Source organism: Salarias fasciatus, chromosome 2 (assembly GCF_902148845.1).
Source record: "Salarias fasciatus chromosome 2, fSalaFa1.1, whole genome shotgun sequence".
Taxonomy (NCBI): domain Eukaryota; kingdom Metazoa; phylum Chordata; class Actinopteri; order Blenniiformes; family Blenniidae; genus Salarias; species Salarias fasciatus.
The window spans coordinates 8,073,058-8,091,856 of NC_043746.1; positions in this window are offsets into that span (position 1 = coordinate 8,073,058).

Here is an 18,799-nt window from a genome sequence, read left to right on the forward strand (position 1 = left end):
CTGTGGATTTGTGTGGGAGCGTGATGCATCTGTGGCCGTGGAGGCGGTGTTGAGATCCGCCCCCGGTTTGAGTGGGTAGCCTCGGCTCTGAAAAGCCTCTCTATTCCAGAAGGGGCAGGGCAAAGTAAGACGTAAAGGGGCACAGGCTGAGATAAGACAAAAGAACAAACCGGTTTTGGCTCTGTTTTCTTTTTCTTTTTTCTTTTTTTTTTTTGCTGTGAGAGAAGTTGCCCGGTTTCCATCACGAGTTGAAGTGAATGGGCGTATAGCACATTGTTTCTTGTCCAATTAGCCGAGCATCCAGCTGCCGCCTGTCTACTCGGTGAGAGTGGAGCTTGAAAAACAGAAAGAAAGAGAGATAGAAAGTAGATGGGGAAAAGACAGGGAGGCTGAGGAGACGTGAAGATCACCTTCATGACCCATGGGAACCTTTTTGCATCCTCCCACCCCAGTCAGGCTCGAACAAGGAGAGCGGATGAAAGTGGGGGTGTGTTTGTGAGAAACCTCGAGGGGAAGTGATGATGTCGCACATGAGGAGAGAAAGAATACCCTGTGGGCTCTCTCTCCTACTTATTTCACTGTTTTTAAGAGTGTCTTCCTGTATTAGGAGTCTGAATATGGGAGACGGTTGGACGGACTGGAGAGGGAACGCTGTGGTCGAGTATCGGGGGGAGGGTGGCGTAGGGTTGGATGAAGGGAGTGAGTAGGTGCTGGGAAACAGCAAGGGTGCACGCTTTCATTAGCACTCTAAATGCTAATGAATAACTTCATAGCTTTGAAGATGCAGCGATGTTAAATATGCATGGGTTATCCAACACAGAACACAGTGAGCAAAAAAGAGACGGAATGGAAAAAGAGGGGGAGATACAGTACAAATGTAATGCTGAGGGAGGAGGTGGCGACTAGGAGTGAAGACGGGGAATTCCTGAAATCCGTTCCATTGTCTTCCCCCACATGCTCCATGTCTAATGGCGTACACTTTTTTTTTCCCCCCCCTTTTTTTTCAAGGCTTCATGCAAACCAAACTATCATAATGGCAATACTTAAGAAAACTGATGAAATGCGAATCACCGCCTTAATTGTGGCAAATAAGAGCTAGCATGACTTTTGCTAGTGCTCTCTCTTGGCCTCATCCCTGCAGGGACAGATGCAGAGTCAGTCATTAGCGTTAAGTCAGAAGACATTAAGCCGAGCTGCTTGCGGTGCAGTAATGGCCCGGCAGTTTGAGGCGATGGCAACAACAACTCAGGACAAATCTCTGTGGAACAGTTTCATTTTCTTATTCACGACAGGAAGACAAAATGTAATGTTTTGGTATGGCGAAACACAAGGCAGACGCTTCTCAAGCAGATGCACGCTCGGATACAGCTTGCTACAAAAGTACTGGGTAGTATTTGCATTTTTTCCACGTCCGAAGCCTCTCATTTCATTTTTTTTGCTCTGATGTTTGAACCTTGCAACGCAAATTGAATAAATGCATGTATAATGCCAGCTAATTGACCATTACAGTATGCTGGTCGTTAACAGGTTAATGGCTTCCATTAATACCTCTGCAAAAGTGACAGGGGGAACGGAGGAGCTTCTTCAATTTGATTTCCAATTAATATGTATGAGTAGACCTGTGAGAGAGCGATGATATGAAGACACATTATAGGAGCTGAGCGGAGGTGACAAAGCTATCTGATGACTTGGCAGGAAGAGGAAGTGACCATACTATTAATGGTTGCACCGCCAATACAGAAGAGCAAAGCCAAAGGCTTGAAAAGGCTAGTTTATTTCTGCAGCTGCATTTAACGGCAAGGTAATTAAAACTGATTCATAACCAAAAGTGTGAAAATATTAACCTAACACTGCATTATGTAATAATTCAATAAAATGTACGGTAATACATTCGCACTTCAAGATTTAATAACAGCTGCATTTCGTAAAATTCTGTTGTATTTTCAAATAATGTCAAAGTAATATGTAATAAACTTTCTGACATTTTGTAACAAACTGTTGCATATTGTGGTAGTTATTTAGTTAGAAAAATTATTGTTATCATTTAACGAAAAAGTAAAAGAAAGCGTTGGATTATATGATAAATAAATAAACAACTTTCATTAAATGCATGCCAAACGTGTGATTCTCTGAACATTTACTCCACTATTTGGAAACGATAACCTGCTTTCAGTGAAAGACAACTTGGAATAATTTCATTCTGGCAACTTGACAAGAAATCTACAGCAAATGAGTGGTTTGTTCTGCTTCACACTGCTGTTTCCAATTAATTTCTTGAAATATTTAGACACAATAGGTTGCACAAAATTATTGAAAAAATGAATTTGAAATAAGTTAAGGTTTCCTATTTGCATTTTGTCATCTGACATTACTGTACAGGATCCTGATTGTACATGTGTGTGTTTCTATGAACCCTCAGTTTCTATTAAGTTTAAGAATAAACAATAGTTTTGATCACTTAATAGTTTTAGTTGACTGTATTTTTTCATGCCTGAATGTTTAAAATTAAAGTTACTATCATGCATATTAATTAAATGAATGAGGAAGATCATTTTAGGTGGTTATCATATAATGCAACACATTGTTACATTTTCATTAAAGGTGCATTGAGGAGTTTGCACGTTTTATGTGAAACAGCGCCCCCTGCAGGCCTTGGGCATAATGCAGCTTAGTGAAAAACTCGTGCCTGTGTCTTGCGTGCATGGAAGAGGGGAACTCCTTCCTCGCTCTTTTAGTAGCGCTCGAGTAAAATGTAAGTTTCTTTTACCTGGTGGAGTCTGTGCTGGAGCTGTGGCAGTGCTAGAAGCCAGTCTTTTCTTACTTTCTGGAAGATCCTGCTCAGTTGTTGCTCACTAAGCATCTGGCGGAGTAATGGCGGACAAAACGAAACCTAACTAAATCAGGCCAGCCGGAGCGCGCATTACGTCATTCCTCTCAAATTCTCCACAAAAAAATTCTGGTGCCGGACCGGCACTGTGACTTTCAAGTGACAGTTTAGCGCTGTTAGCGATACTTGCAATGAATATGTCAGGGCACATTGTACACATCATTAAAAATGTGTAACATATTTATGGTGGAAAATAAGTCATTTTAAAGTTGAAAAACTCCTTAATGCACCTTTAATATTTTGAAATGAAACAAACATTTTGTAACAAACAGCACAATTTTTCAAACAAAATGTGAGAAATGTTTAATAAATAATGCATTGAGGCTATTTATTATAAAATGTGGCATATCATTTACTTCGAGCTCAGATTTTTCTGAAAAACCTCAAAGCCTCGCATGATGAAACCGAGGACTGAGAATGGAAGAAAAGAAAGCAGCATCCACAGAAGAAGCGTTTGCTCTGGCTGCTGGAGGGCAGAGCTCCATGTCGGAGAGGGGGGCACACAGCCTGTCTGATTCCCTGACCGGGGTAAGCAATCACACTCTGACCAGACCTCCCAGTTTGTGAAATTGCATGAAATTCAAGCAGTTCGGCAAAATTACGAAGGCGTTGCATTTAACTTTTGGAGACAATTGCAGCGCTTCACTGGCGGAGTTACTTTTTGGACTGTAAGAAAAGCTGTGGATGTGAAAACAAGCAAGCTCCTCTTTCAAGATATTTTTCGCATCACTGACTAAACTTTTTACCAAATATTAAACTAGTAGCCTTAATACCACTGGGTATTTAAACCTTCTGCACAAAGTTCTACTCCTCCACGCCTGAGTGAGGCTCTGCCTCTGCTTCTGTGAGCAACACCAATCAGCTCACGGAGCTCCATTGGGCTAATAACAGTGCCAGAGGATGCAATGTGCTGCAAGCCAACTTGGGGATGGTCCATCGACCATCTCTCTGAATTTTTTCCCAGCCTACACTACGAGTTACTGCAACTCAACCCATTGGTTCTATGATCATGGATTGCCTTCAGAAGTGAAATATGAGGCAGACTTGTTGCTTGCATATCAAGCAGCTGGCTCTTTCCATCTTGGTATTTATGCTTTTGGTGCTTCCAGATGAGCTTGAGGGACGCGGCCACTGAGAAATCCATTTGATGTCAACAACACTGAAGAAAAGAAATTGCTTCCTGGTAGTTTTAAATATGACAGATTATATATGTGATGGTCAATGCCACAACTTGGTGTGTGTTTAGAAATGTTTCTGGCTTTTTTGGATGTGTAAATCTGTGTGTCATCCACATAAGTGGATAATCTGTATCAGTGTTGGTGCATGCAAATGTTCAATAGAAAGAGGAAAAAAATACATCCTTGGAGAACTCCATATGTCCTTTCTAAACATCCAGATGTGTGATTATTGGCTGACACAGAATCCCTCCTGTCTTTCACACAGAGTTACTGATGCAGAAAGTGTCAACGTCTTTCCTCATCTGTCTGATAATATGTTGGAGGGAGCGAAGAAATGGGGGGAGTTCGCTAACAAAGGACAGGGAGGATTCTGAAAACAAGCTCGCAGATTTTAGGACATATGGTGTGCAAAGCTGGATAGGTGGCTGCTGAAATATGCTGATGGCAAGCGTGAGAGCCAGAGAATCCAGGGAAGTTGGATAAAAGGTTTAAAAGTTGAGTGCAATTTGCATACGTAGGCAGTGGGTGCAAAATAAGACCCTACATTTCAGCATAAATCCCGTGGAATGTGTCATTTTGCTGGGGGAATACTTTGATGTCAAAAACGTAGCGCTTACTGTAACATACTCTATGTAAATGATAACAACACTGGAGCATCTCCTTCTCTTCCCCGTGCATTGATATGGGTGTTAATGACCAGCTATTTGTCTACTCACAGTTGACAGCATTAAAGCACATTACTCCTCCATCTGTACCACTGCTCTCTGTGTTATGAATTATGCTGTTTAAATGGGTTCACTCCTTTGGAAGAGCTCTGGGCAGGGTCTGTGGAGAGGCATCTAATGGCAGATAAGGCGTAGGCTGCAAAGACAGCAAAGCAACAACAGCTGTCAGAGATAGTGGGGGGAGGCAGGGGGAGAGAGAGGGAGAGAGAGAGAGAGAGAGAGAGAGAGAGAGAGAGAGAGAGAGAGAGAGAAGGGAGAGTGAAAAGGGACCAGAGATGGAGGGAAGTACAAAGATGTAAAAACAAATGGAGTGTGTGAGCGGAAAATGAGAAGAAGAAAAAAATCTGTGCTGTGCTATCCAGCCTCTCAACAAGTGAGGTGTGTGGGTGAGAGCAGAACACAGAGTGACATTAGTTGTGAGGAAAATCTATTGATTGCTGCAGCAGCCATTATTTTCCAAGTCAAGAGACTAAAGCAAATAAAGGAGGGGGTGTGATGGATGGGATTTAAGTGATTTGGAATATACCCCACTGAGGAATGTGCACTGAATTGTGTTCAGATTAGCTCGTTAATATTCAGTTTTTCTTTACAAAATATGAAAAAATAAAAAAAAACAACATATTTTTAGCATGCTGTGTACTCGCTGGTGTCCTTTAAAACTCATGCAAAGGCTGTTGTCGCTGCCTTATAAGCCTAATGGAAAGGGGGAGGAGTGCAAGGCAAAGAAAGGAGCAGGAATCCATTCATTTCTTCCTGGAAAGATGTGTACCTTTCTAAACTGCTGCTGACATGCAGTCATGCTTTAGCCCAGAGCGAGCAGAGATATGCCGAGGGGGAGAGGAAAGGGAGGCAGAACATGTACCAACAAATGAGGAGAGGGGGTGCCGGCTCAGTGCGCGGAAAGGAGGGGAGGGAAGCATTTATGTATGATGGATGAGAGGTGGAGAGGGTTGCCGACTGTCAGATGTTTCCTTTATCTCTCTTATGCGATTTTGATACGCAGAGTGAGGGAAGGTTGGAGGGGGGAGGGCGAAGATGGAAGGCAGCAGAGGAATGAGGAAGAGGAGAGCAAAGGGAAAGAGGAGGAGATGCTATCACATGTATTACCTGGCAGAACGCTGCCAGCACCTCTGCTTGCCTTTAATGAGGCCAGGAGGAACATTATGCAGATGAGCCTTAATGGAGCATGGACCACAGACCCAACGCGGGGTCACCGATCACCACGTCTGCTTCCTCCCTTCGCTTTGCCCTCCCATCCCTCTCTGCCCGCCTCATCCTTCAATTTGTTTGTGTCCTCACCTTCCCTCTTCTTCTTCTTCTTCTTCTTCTTCTTCTTTTTAATTTTCTCCCTACCTCCCCCTAAACACATCCTTGTGTTCGCCTCTTCAGCCCCATCCTCATCATCCCATTTTCCTTTTTCAGAAAGCGAGGATGTGTCATCGATCTCCACTTCAGACGCGCTGGCTGATCAGAAGATGAATAGGGCCCTCGTGATGTAAAGATGAGATTCATTGCAGAGAGGGCGCTTTAAACTAGCATCTGGTGAGGAGAGGAAAGGAGAGACGGAAGAAACACAAGCAATGAAGAGCGGGGGAATTAAAGGCGGGGAGTCAAGCGCAGGATTCACTGCTTCTCAGATGGAATTTCGAGGGCCATTCCTGAATGATGCCTCATCAGGCTTCATTCGCTGCATCATATCTAATTGCTTTTAGATCCGTTCCTATGGAAACTGCAGTTCTCTTTTAAGCTGCTGAGGGGGGATGTTTTATCACCTTTTCTCTTGGGGTTTGGTGCCACCATTACATGTGTGGTTTGGATGAACACGCCGCACTACAGAGGGATAAGCTCGCTGGGCCTCGGAGGACAAGCATCACGAGCCAGGAGGAGATATGTGAGCAGCGAGTGGAATGAAAGTGTTGCATTTCTTACACGTGGAAATATTTAATTTATATAGCTTGCCGCCACATGAGACAATAGGAAACAGAGAATGAATATGCATCGGCTTGTACACAAACATACTGCGCGCATGTGTGTGTGTGTGTGTGAGATACGTGCACGCATTTTCTCTCTCACACAAAAAGAAACAATTGCGAAGGCAAATCCCCTTTGGCTGACAACGGAATGACTTCTTTATCCGGCTGCAAGTATACAGCACAATAACAATTTCAGCTGTGCAGTTATCTGGGAATCTCTCATTGGTTTTATCTTCAAGCGACAAGAAAAAAAACCCTCCACAAATGTGACAATAAAACGGTTTGCTTCATTGTTCATTTCGTGATAACAGCCAGTTGGCCTCATGAGCGAAGTCGTACATGCAGATGATGCAGTGTTTCTATACCTGTTACTGCACTGATGCAAGATTTGGACATAATATGTGACCATATGGAGTAAAGAAAAAAACAGCTGGAGATTTAGAAAAAGAAAATAAAAGATGTTTATTCCCTACTTATATTTTGAATTCAGTTGTGTTTTGTTGGTGTATGGTACAGCACATAATCACATTGTTCTTCCAAGAGCTCTGAAGCATTGTTTTAATTGATTTAACTGAAAACAAATGTCCAGTCGGTAGGTAAATTGCACAATTATAGTGTACTTGAGAATCATGTCAAGCGTAGTGTGAATGTAGTGGCTTCCCTTGTTTTTTTCTTTTTTAATTTTTCAAGTGTTTAAAGTCTTCCAGGCACTTTTGGCATCAGCAGAAGTGAAGAGGATCCTCGGTGGTTTTTGAGTAAACAGTAATTGTATCTGTCTTTGCAGCGCTCCTGGCTGAAGATTTTCCCATTCTATGAATTATGCATAGTTCTCGAAATCTGTTGTTAACGGCGAGTAATGAGGCTGATACTGAGCTGGATTTTTAATTTTCTAATGGGAGCCATTTCTAGTTTTTGCTGGCTTCGTGGTTAGTTTAGTTTAACTATGTCAACACCATAAAAAGTACCTAGAATTTCAAGTAGAGGAATCTGTAGTTTTGCCGATTGTTTGCTTCTTGCATGTACACCAAAAAAACAACAATCACAACCTAAACATCATGCTTTAGATGAAAGAAAATAAAGGTCTCTCTGGTTCCCCCATTGCAGGTATATCAAAATCAGGGAATGACAAACATTTGTTTGACACAAAGATCAATTCTTGACCTTTAAATGATCAATATTCTCCCAGACTTACTGGTTAATTTTGTCTTGTAGTGTCTAGCAATACTGTTTGACTGTCCAATCTAAGTATGCATTCAAGAAAACTTGGATTTCACTCAATAATTCATTGCATGTGCAGATAAAAAAAAAAGAAAGCAGATAAAAGGATCCTGAACGGGGCATGCTGGGGAAAGAAGAAAAGCCATAGGTGTTTCTGGGCTCCCCTATAGAGATCAATCCCAGCGGTCAGGGCTCAGTCCGTGCCTTCACACGCAGCAACAGAAAGGCAGAAGACGATCAGTCATTATAGTCCCCCCCTCCTCCTGGCGACTCATGCCCGAGAGGGTCAACGGTCTCTAAACTTCTTCAGTCTGCCTTGAGCTTTCAGCATCTAAACCCACTGCGACAGGAGAAGGAGGAGGAAACGCGAGGGTTTTCTAGACTCAGCCAACTCCTCTCCTGCTTTCCGCCTGGAATTCCAACGCACTCTAATGTTTTGCTGATAGAACCACTGCTGTTCCACAGGAAATTGTGAAACCGCTGCACGGTAATGCTGATTAACGTACACACCGAAAAAAAAAATCTATTTTTGTTTAATCCTGAGAGAGAGAGAAAGAGAGAGAGAGAAACATTGACTATGCTTGGATTTCACCCTTATAAAGCTTGTCTCACCCCACTGACTGACTGGTTTAAAAAGATACACTTGAAAACCACTTTTATAATGTATCAGTGGTTTCCAGACACAGGGTTGTGTAAGCTTTACCTTTCAGGCAGCAACGTAATTCACCATCAGGCTCACTGATTCGCAAACTGTAGAGACAGGATATTCCTCTGGCAGGTAAGATTTTCTATTCTGGATGGTGCACAGAATAAAGACACAGCTCTTTACGTAGACACTGACAATATGAATTAAAATGTTGCCATGCAACTACTTGATCGATCTTCATTCAAATTTCATTATCCAGCAATGAATTAACCAACTTCATTTTCCTGCAAGTAAAAATAACCTTGAATCTATTTCAAAAGAGATCGGTGCATCAATAAGATTTTGCAACTACTTATGGCATCGATGTACTGTATATCATCAACGAATAATGCAGATCATTGGGTCTTATTTGGAAGGCTGTCCATCATTTTGACACATCTGATGAGGGGACAGATCTTCTGAGAGGACTCTTTAATCAAAATGACAGACAACAAAAGAGTCTGGAAGAACTTCCAGATTTTAATGAGCCGGCCTGGTTTCTGTGCTGTTGGTCTTTGCTGTGTCTGTGGTGGAAAGGTCAGCAGCACACACCGCTACTCGTAATAATGATCAATATCTGTGCGGTGTGATTGTTCTCACAAGACTGATTCTGCCCGCTGAACTTGTTCCACTTGGGAAAATCACAAACTGCTGCGTCTCCACAGATAGTTATTGGTCACATGCTGCTGCACAGTGAACAGTTTGTCTCCTAAAGAGTGAATGTATAGTTATAGAAATATTAAGCACACAGAAACTCACTTAAAGTCCTTTTATCTCTATTTTTTTGCCTCCTTTTGTTCTTCATCTTCCTTTCTTTAAAAAAGAAAAAAAAAACTGTTGTAACTATCGACAGTCAGCTGTTTAGATAAGTGGTTTCTTGAATTCCCCCTAGCCCCTCATCATGGCTCGCTGCCTTATCAAGGTCAAGAGTGCTTTGCAACACTTACAGCATTTTATCAGCGTTTTATCCGAGCAGACGGAGACGTGGAAGCAGGCCTGTGGGCTGAAACTCACTGGCAAAGCTCATTAAGCCTTGTACTGTTTTTGATGACAGGCCATGAGTAAGTTTAATGTTGCCAATGCCGGAGATCCAACCACAAAGACCTGGGGATCATTACAGTGTAATCTTTAGCTCCTAATCCCCCGGTTCTAGGGTGGACTAGCATCACCAGCTAACCTTGTAGCTATGCCCGCTTCCAAGCAAATCCTCAACCTTGACATGGCGTCGTCCGTTTCAACGAGAGCCTCTCCCAAGGCTTAGCTGCGCCCAAGACTTAAAACATCAAAAGCAACGTGCTTCCTCACTCTTTCTTAAAGAAAGGAGAAAAAAAAAATCAATTGAAATGCACACAAACACACAATTCCTGGTGTGACACCCAAAGGATTTGAGTACCGGCTGTATTCACTGCTTCTTAGTCCCCATGGTTAAACCGAGCATAGAACAGTTAACAGCATTTGAAGCCATGACGTTAATTGCTGGTTTTACAGAGCCAATCAAAAGGGCGGTTAATATAATGGAAATTAAAAACAAAGCTGCTTCTTTGATGTCTGTCTTCTGAGCCTGACAACAGGGAGTGAAGGTTAAAACCCAACGAGTGCAGTCTTTCAACTAAAGACTCTTTAAAAATCAAGCACAGCAAGACTCCGGGATATATAACACCAATCTGGACAAAAAGGATAAATGTTTTAATAAGTGCAGAGCCTTTGAGGAAACAGATGCCTGAAGATATTTATTCAACTGGAAGTCACAGGGTGAAGCTGGGCTGTTTTTTTTCTTCACCGTCACAATAAATCAATGTACTTTAAAAAAAAAAAAAAAAGGTGAGGAAATTCCACATATTAATAGTACATTACCATTGATTTAGTCTTAAAACCAAGCATACAATATGCAACTGCTAAATTGCGAGCTATAAATACATTACGGTAGACAGCCATATTAAAGATTATGTTACTATAAAAGTCACAGTAAAAACTCTAATGCTGTAGAAAACCAGAGAGAACGTCACACCTCGGTATATAATCAATCAGTCAGCTTTATGCTGAACAATCATGACAATATTCCGACATAAACATTGAATATTAATTAATGTAATGTATTTTCCTGTCCTTCTCTTCCCATGCCGAGCCGGAGGCTGCGTCATGGATGTCAGCAGCAGCTTTGATGTGAATGTGACCCAAGTGTGGTGACACACACAGGATCCGTGTCTGCGAAGTGTGAAGGGTTGAGTCAGTCCAAACTGCTCGCTAAGGGGTCACTGGGTCTGGGAACGTGGAAGGACCGGCAGTTACACAACGTGACTACGGGAATTAAAATGCTGCACAAACAACTTCTGGGGTATTTATCAGATGAGGTGGGAATAAAAGGCCTGGTGCATGAACATTGTCTTCTGGATTGTGATTACCAAGCAGAAAATGTTATCTGTGTTCAGAAATGTTTCATCTTCTCCGAGGCACCTTGAGACACTATGTTGATGTTCGGTATCAGCATTATCTTCTCCTGCTACTTTGATTGCCCTCTTTTGATGCGTACTTGAGAAAGCTGGCTCTGGGCAGTCTAAAAAGCTGCACTGCAGTTATAGTTCGGTTTGGATTTTATCTCACAGACGCACTCAGAATTTTATGAGGGAGAAAACAACAATGGACAGATCAAATAGATCGTAGTGCACATGTAGCCATCTCTCCTACCACTTTTTGGAACTCTTACAGGCTATCTGCTGCCAGTTAATCTCAGCTATATTATGCTGAACTGTGGGAGGAAAACCTGAGCATCCAGAGAGAGAGAGGGAGAACACAGAGGAAGGCCACGAAGCAAAAAAATCACAAGGGTTTTTCATCTGGCAAGCTGGCTGTTACATAATAAATGTTTTTGTTAAGTTTCTAAAGATCTCAAAATGTATATTATCTTCACAAATTAATAAAAATCCACCATTGGACATATCTGAATACTGAATTACTGAACTACATCATGGGCAGAAACGGCTTTTTGGGGCTGATATACTCATGCAGAGAATGTTTCCATTTTAGTATGACAGAGATGGAGAAAAGAGTTTATCTGAGATTAAAAAAAAAAAAGAAACTTCAATCGTCTTTGGTTTTAACAGTAGAAGGCTTTTTCTTTTAATTTTCCTTTGTTTGTTTGCATCAAACGAGCAGTGCACGATCACAGACATCACCCCTACGGTGCCGTAATTCAGTCACTTTGAATGTAATTTTCTCTGCTACTTTATCCCAGATATAATTTTTGTTACATTAATATGAGGCGACTGTGCTGAAGGTGCATACATCAATTAACACGGTGAGGACAGGTTCCAAGAGTTGCTGGTAAGTTCACAGGTTCAGCCAAACAGCGCTTATCTCCAGCTGCCAGCTGGACTTGGCAGAAATAACTCAATTTAATACCCATGGCTGTTGCGTGATAATAGCCGCACTCTTGTCACGATGGGAGACTTCTCACCTCTTTAACCCTGTAGCTCCGCTTCTCTTCCGCAAGCTGCCGGCGATTAGCCGGAGGAGGGAAAATTCACAATGTGCGTCCTCGCCCGTCCGTCATCCTCGCCGTCGTCAGTCATACCAGACGTAACAGTCCCAGTGCTTTAGTTTTTACTCTGTTCCGGTGTTAACCGTTCCCATTTGAAGCCAGATAGTATTAGACTGCTGCGCTCCGCAACACACATCACTTCAGTGTCACACAACCGTGACTCATGCAGAAACCGAAGTCCTGGGAGAAGCTTTCAATTAGACGACCACAAACGAAGCGTCTTGGAGAAGAAAGACGGCTCGGTGAGTCACAGCCAGTCTCAACCTCTCATATGATATTTGGCTCCAGACATGGGGGCTCACCCGCAGTACAGCCATCAACTTTGAAAAGCTACCAGACTGCCCACGCTCTGTGGCCCGGCTTCTCCAGGTTTTGGTGTCAGGGTCTTCATACACTGTCTCTAAATTCAAGATTTGATTGGGTCAACAAACACAACAAGCCAACCCTGCGAGAGAAAATTTGAATGACTTCACTGGAGATCTTCAGGAATGATTTAGTAACAGGAAAACAAAAAATACACAACTGGTTATTTAACTAGTTATTATAAAGTGACTAAATGTTCCTTTTGTTCAAGACATGTAGACTTTTCACTTCCTCTCAACAAAGACATACACATTTTTTGGGGTATGTAACTCGGTAGAACGGACCTTTGCACCGAACACTGCAGTACTTAGTTACCCTGTGATCGACTCCAGTACATCCAGACAGCGCAGACATCAGAGTACAAAATACTTGTTAAACTAGTATATCTGTGAGGCTGTTTTATTGTTCACATCATTACACCGGCAAAACAGGAGGATCTGTTGAAGGCTGATTTTCTAAAACAGAAAAGTTATTCAGATTAATTCTGAACTGATCCAAATATGTCAAGGTTTTTTTTTCCTGGGAAACACATTTGAAAAAAAAATAATTGTATTAAATTCAGGCTCAGGAAAATATCTGTTCTTTTTATAAATGCGTTTTTTTTTAATGCTAGTAAACATAACCTGATACAGTTTGTATTCCATGAAGAAGTAAAAGAATGTCTCTGATCCAGATTGGCTCCAGCAGCCCACAACCCTGAACAGGACAAACAGTAGAGAAGATGAATGAATGAAATGATCTATTCAGACGGGGAGAGGAATTCTTTTAACAATTCTTAAAAGAATGCCTACATTTCTAGTGACATTGAAGCAGATCAATCCTGGGCCGAGTGTCCTCCTCTGTGGAAAATAAATATGGTGGAGTTATGACGATGATGGGATTATCGCAGAGTGGTTATGAAGTTGCACTGCCTCTGGAATCTGGGTGTCATTCATTTAAAAAAAGAAAACATTTGGACTTCGAATGAGTCGATTCAGGAGATTCATCGTGGCTGAAAGGGAAAATGTTTCCTGATCTTTCAAGATCCAATTACGTGTTGAAAATGTATGATCCGATCCAAAAGTCCATTGATCAGTGGTTTCATCAATATTCATTTCTCGTAGATGAACAAAAGCCCACAGCTGCAAGACTGTTCTCCTTCATCTCCATCAAAATAAAAAACTCCCACGAATATCAATACCAAAAAAAAAAAACAAAAACAAAAACAAAAAAAACCCAACATAATCCTATAAAAAAGAACAATTACAAACACACATCCATCATGGGCGCCCTGCAGTGCTGGAATAGAGTAAAAAGCCCTGGACACCCTGGACAAGGAGCCAGTCTGTTAAACAGCAAACACACAGAGGGACACACATCACATGCATTCGAGCAATTTGAACTCACCAATTAATCTACTAAGCCATGTCTCAGCCTGTGGGAAGAAGCCAGAGCAGCACATAAACCCCCCACACAGATACTGTAATTCAATTGACCTGCAACTATGAATCAATAATCTAATGTAGCGGTCAAAATCATCCAAGGTGGTGGCTTTAGTGGTAGCTCTGGGGTTCTCATGCTCATTTATCATTTATAGGCCACAGAGCAATCTGTTCCAATGGTGTGAGCAGAATTAATTTCTGATCTTCCCCGGTTATGATAAATATGAAATACACAAACCTTAATACATAAATAATTAAAAAGTTAAGATTACTTCTTTCTCTGTCACCCACCGGAGTGGCGATTAATTCCACTCTTCTGCTAAGTGACAATCTGATAGTAATCGGATAGACTGGATATCCTCGTCTACTTGCCCGAGAGCAATTTGTGTGTGTCTGACACACGCGCGCGCACACACACACACACACACACACACACACACACACACACACACACACACACACACACAAACAATGCTTAGAGACAGCATCAAATGGTGATCCAATTCAATGACTATTAAAAGGCGTGATGTGTTGCAGCCTTAAGCTGTCTTTGTGCTAACCATAAACAACTGTGCTTACTCATAGCTATCTCAGAGTGCAGGGGACAAATCCTCTGGAGTAATTTAGTTTCACGAGGCTACCACGTGGAAGTAAATCAGCACCTGAGCTGTTCACTTCATTTACTTGACACGTTTGCCTGTTAATCACAACCTGGAGCTAATTCCAGCTCACTATGGGTGAAAGCAGGGTATGCTCTGGGCCGGTTTGTCAGAGGAAAAACACTTGGTTTTTTTTTTTTCCAGTTTGGGGGTCACAAATCAACCACACATCCATGTTTTTGGATGTAGGGCGGATACTGTAAAGACAGAAGAACAGGCAGGAACACAGGAAGAACAGCAAAGTTAAGGACAGAAGTTGCTGATGGTGACGTAACAAACCAAGAGCGAAAACATCCGTAAAGGTAGAGGCAAATTACTGAGATGGACTACTGACCAATCCGGGACACACCCTGAAATCAGCCATTGTTTGCTGAAATCACATCCAATGCCATGCTACCCTGAATTTGACAAGGAAGAATTAAAAATGGATGGATGGAGGCAACTCAAAGATTATCCACCTAATGTTTGAATAAGATAAGACAAAAGAACAGAAGTCTGTCATTCCCTCAAAAATTACGAAGAAGCAAAAGCTCTAATGCGGTTTAGGTTTTGTGCTCAAACAAAAACAAACCTGTCTTTGCAGAGGAAATGACCTTGCAAGCACACTCTCAACCTCGGTCAACAACAAAACTACGCATTTCAGACAACTTCTTTTCATGATTCTTTTCATCTTTCTTTGCATTAGGTAACTGGCATCTTTGCGGAATAATGGCTAAAGCACATCTCAAGTTCACCAAAACAAATCCAGTGAAGCGTAAAAGCTCAGCAAACATGCTCACGCATGCAAAACACACAACAACAGAAGCGTTCAAAATAAAACCAATGGGTTGCCTCCCGGACTTGCTCTTGAATCTGGAAAGTGTTTCTTTAAGATTCCTCAAATCAAATCGTTGCAAACTTCAGACAAAACAAAACCTTGACATTATTAATGCAGAACATCTGGAGGAAACTGACTCAATAACAATTAAGATATTTTAGAGGCCTTGGCTTGAAATGTGTTAAAACCTTTGGGAAACCTTCCTGGATGGAGCTGCATTGTGAATGAGATACTAACATCAGCATCGTAGCATATTCACATTACAAAACGTAGGAACCTAGCAGTTTATTTAGTTAAGATTCATAGAAAGTTGCTAAAGTTAAGAAGAAAGATGCTTTTTATGGAGAACCATAAATGGCTTGAAGGCTTACTTGAACATTTATGTTGACTCAGGCTGATTGCTTTCAGTCTAGAGAGTAGCTGGTAATCACTCACAGGCACGCCAGGCAAAAAACAATTATCTTCAGCAAGAACCCATGTGATTAAAGCTGCTAATTTACCTTTAAAAATTACGGAGCATGGCCCAGTCGTGGGAATCAATCCAAAGTACAGCCACTTTGTTTTCTTTGCCAAATTTGCTTCTAGTGAAAGTGCTTCAGTTTCAGAGAGACTCCAACGGACCTCAATGTACACCATCCATGAGCAGAGAGGTGCCCTTGACTGCCTTCAGGCTATTTTAGCATTTGTGATTATCACTCTTTCCCTGCTCTCCCACCTCCTTACACCCAGAATCACCCACTTTCAACCCAGTGTAGATAAACCTAATGGTAATGGAAGTTGAAAGACTGAATGAGAACTGCAAAGGATGGCTCTCCCAGCAGTTAGTCCCACAGACCCTGCGACCTGGACTGGCCAGCTGAAAGTTACCCTGCCTAAAAGCCTCCATTAGACAACTTTGAAGCGTGGCAGCAGCCAGGAAGGCAACGCTATGACTAATGCAATTTCATGCACGACAGTGGTCTGTGCAGCTGAATTTACACTGAGTCCCACATGTTGAAAAAAAGGCAGGGAAAAGACAGACAGGACCAGCAATACAGCAGACAAAGATGTTTTACCATGTCAGATCAAATTATTGGACTCAATCTGCAGTATTATCATTGCAGATTAACATTTTTATGAGTGTGTGAAATTGCCCATGAACATCTATTGCCATGCGCTACAATGAGTCACATGAGGTCCATTCCCTGAATTGAGAAGCTGAAAATAAAGAGGCAGCTTTTCCACATTATATGGTTTTGGAGAGGCTGGTCTCCTGAGTCAGCTTGAAGGCTGTAAAAACTTTGTGGTCCTTTTAGAAGAAACCAGTGGCAATATAGAAATATCATTTTTGTATTGTGGTCACCTGTAAAAATGCAGAACAAGCTCAGGAAATAGCTGGTCACACGGCAAAAGTCAATTATATTTATTTCTACAACTTTAGTGGTGAATCACCATCTTTACCTCTGGGCAATAACAAAAAGAATACCACTGCTGACACAATTATATAAAATGGGTTTTTTTTTCCATAGGGTTGCAAGTCTGACTCTATGTGACTGATTGACAAATTCAACCATCAGCAAGACACTCACAGCAGCCGCGCAACTCTTCCAGATTAAGAATCGCGAGTCGAGGTGATTGTCGAACCGACTGGGAGGTCACCACATGGCACCCCATATAAATGAATGCTCCTGCATCCAGACCGTGTGCTCGATGTAAATTATAAAAACCCACCAAATTCAGACAGGAACTGCAGCTCGACTTTCATGCGGTTCTCCTTCTACCGATCTCAGAGAACAGTGGCTGGATAACATGTAAAAACGCATTCCCCGTGGCACTACTGGAGTGCTGCTGTGTAAAATTGCCAGACTTATGTTGATCACTCTTCCAGAGCACAGATTTACAGGGGATGAGGGGATCGTGAGCCAGAGTGGCGTTTCTCTCTTTAAGCACATGTGGTGGGATTGACAGCATCAGCAGTCTGAGTCTTACGCGTGCGACAGTATCTCTTCATAATCTTGTTGCTACATTAAAAACAAGGATAAAAGTGTATCCTTCTCCCACACAGGAGACCCTGTGCACACATACAGAACTGTATCTGCCAGACATCTGAGGCTTGTGAGCATAAACAAGTACAAATATGTGCGCACTTCAATTACCAACTTCTATGCCAAACAGGAAAGTAAAGAGTGGAGCTCCATCATGAATTAGGTTGTTTTTTCTCTCAAATGTGGGAAAGCCCATTATTGGAAACTTTCTTTGTCATGTTACAACTGTTAGTCTTTCTATAAATATGGAGAAGTGGGAACATGGATCAGCACATAAACATTTTTCTCTATATTCTCACAGAACAGTGAGGTTGGCAGTCGTTTGCACTGCTGCAACACAGTTCCTGTTCCAAGGCGTCTCTTTGAGTACGCAGGTATCTTTCCACGATTCCAGGAGCTCCGTGTTGGATCGGTGACTTTAAATTACACGTAGATGTGAGTGTAAATCTCTGACTCCCTCTGTGTTGACCTGTTCAAAGTGTACAATAGCTGTTGCCCTCTGTCGGGTTGGATAAGCTCCAGTCCCCTGCTGCTCTGGTCTGGATAAGGGAGGTTTTGAAGATTGATGAGAACGTAGCTCAGATAGGAAAGTTGGAGGATTTCAGGGATCTGGCGGTCACATTCACAGGTAACGGGGGAAGTGATGGTGAGTCTGGTCATCTTCTGAGACACACAGTGTCCAGGTGTCCAGAGCGTCACTGTTCAGTTTAATGGCAGCTATAAAGTTGAAGATGACTCAGGTTTAACAAATCATATACAAGCAGCTGTAGTGTCTTTCCTTTGCAGAACAGTGGGCTTCCCTCTCTGTAAGAATGTGTGGAGTTAAGCTACCCACAAAGAACAGAGTGAAGCTTTACTGTGCTTTACTCCCTCATTCACAAGAACAGATTTAAACGGATCAATTACCTGCTTCAGAAGCACTGTGGAACTCTTCTATAGGTGTTGTGTCGGCCGCATCGAGGTGAAGCGAATTTTCGGAAGTGTGCTCGGATCTGGGATCCAAAGCACTTTTCTATTTCCCTGTTTCTTAAATCAAATAGTTGACCGGTCATTTCTGATTGGTCAACTATATCAAAGATATCCAGCAAAATGGGCGAGGCTCAACCCCTATGAGACAGTCTGTGAAAGACGCCACAACTAATGTAAAACAGAGGACTATTGAAAATAACATGCAATAATGGCTGTTTATGATGCCTAAAATCTGCCACCTGATCGCAGTTTATTTTTTCTTTTTGTTTGGCAAATTTTGTTTTATTTTGTATTGATCGTCTATGTTTTGGACACTTTGGACATGCAATCACATTGGATCAT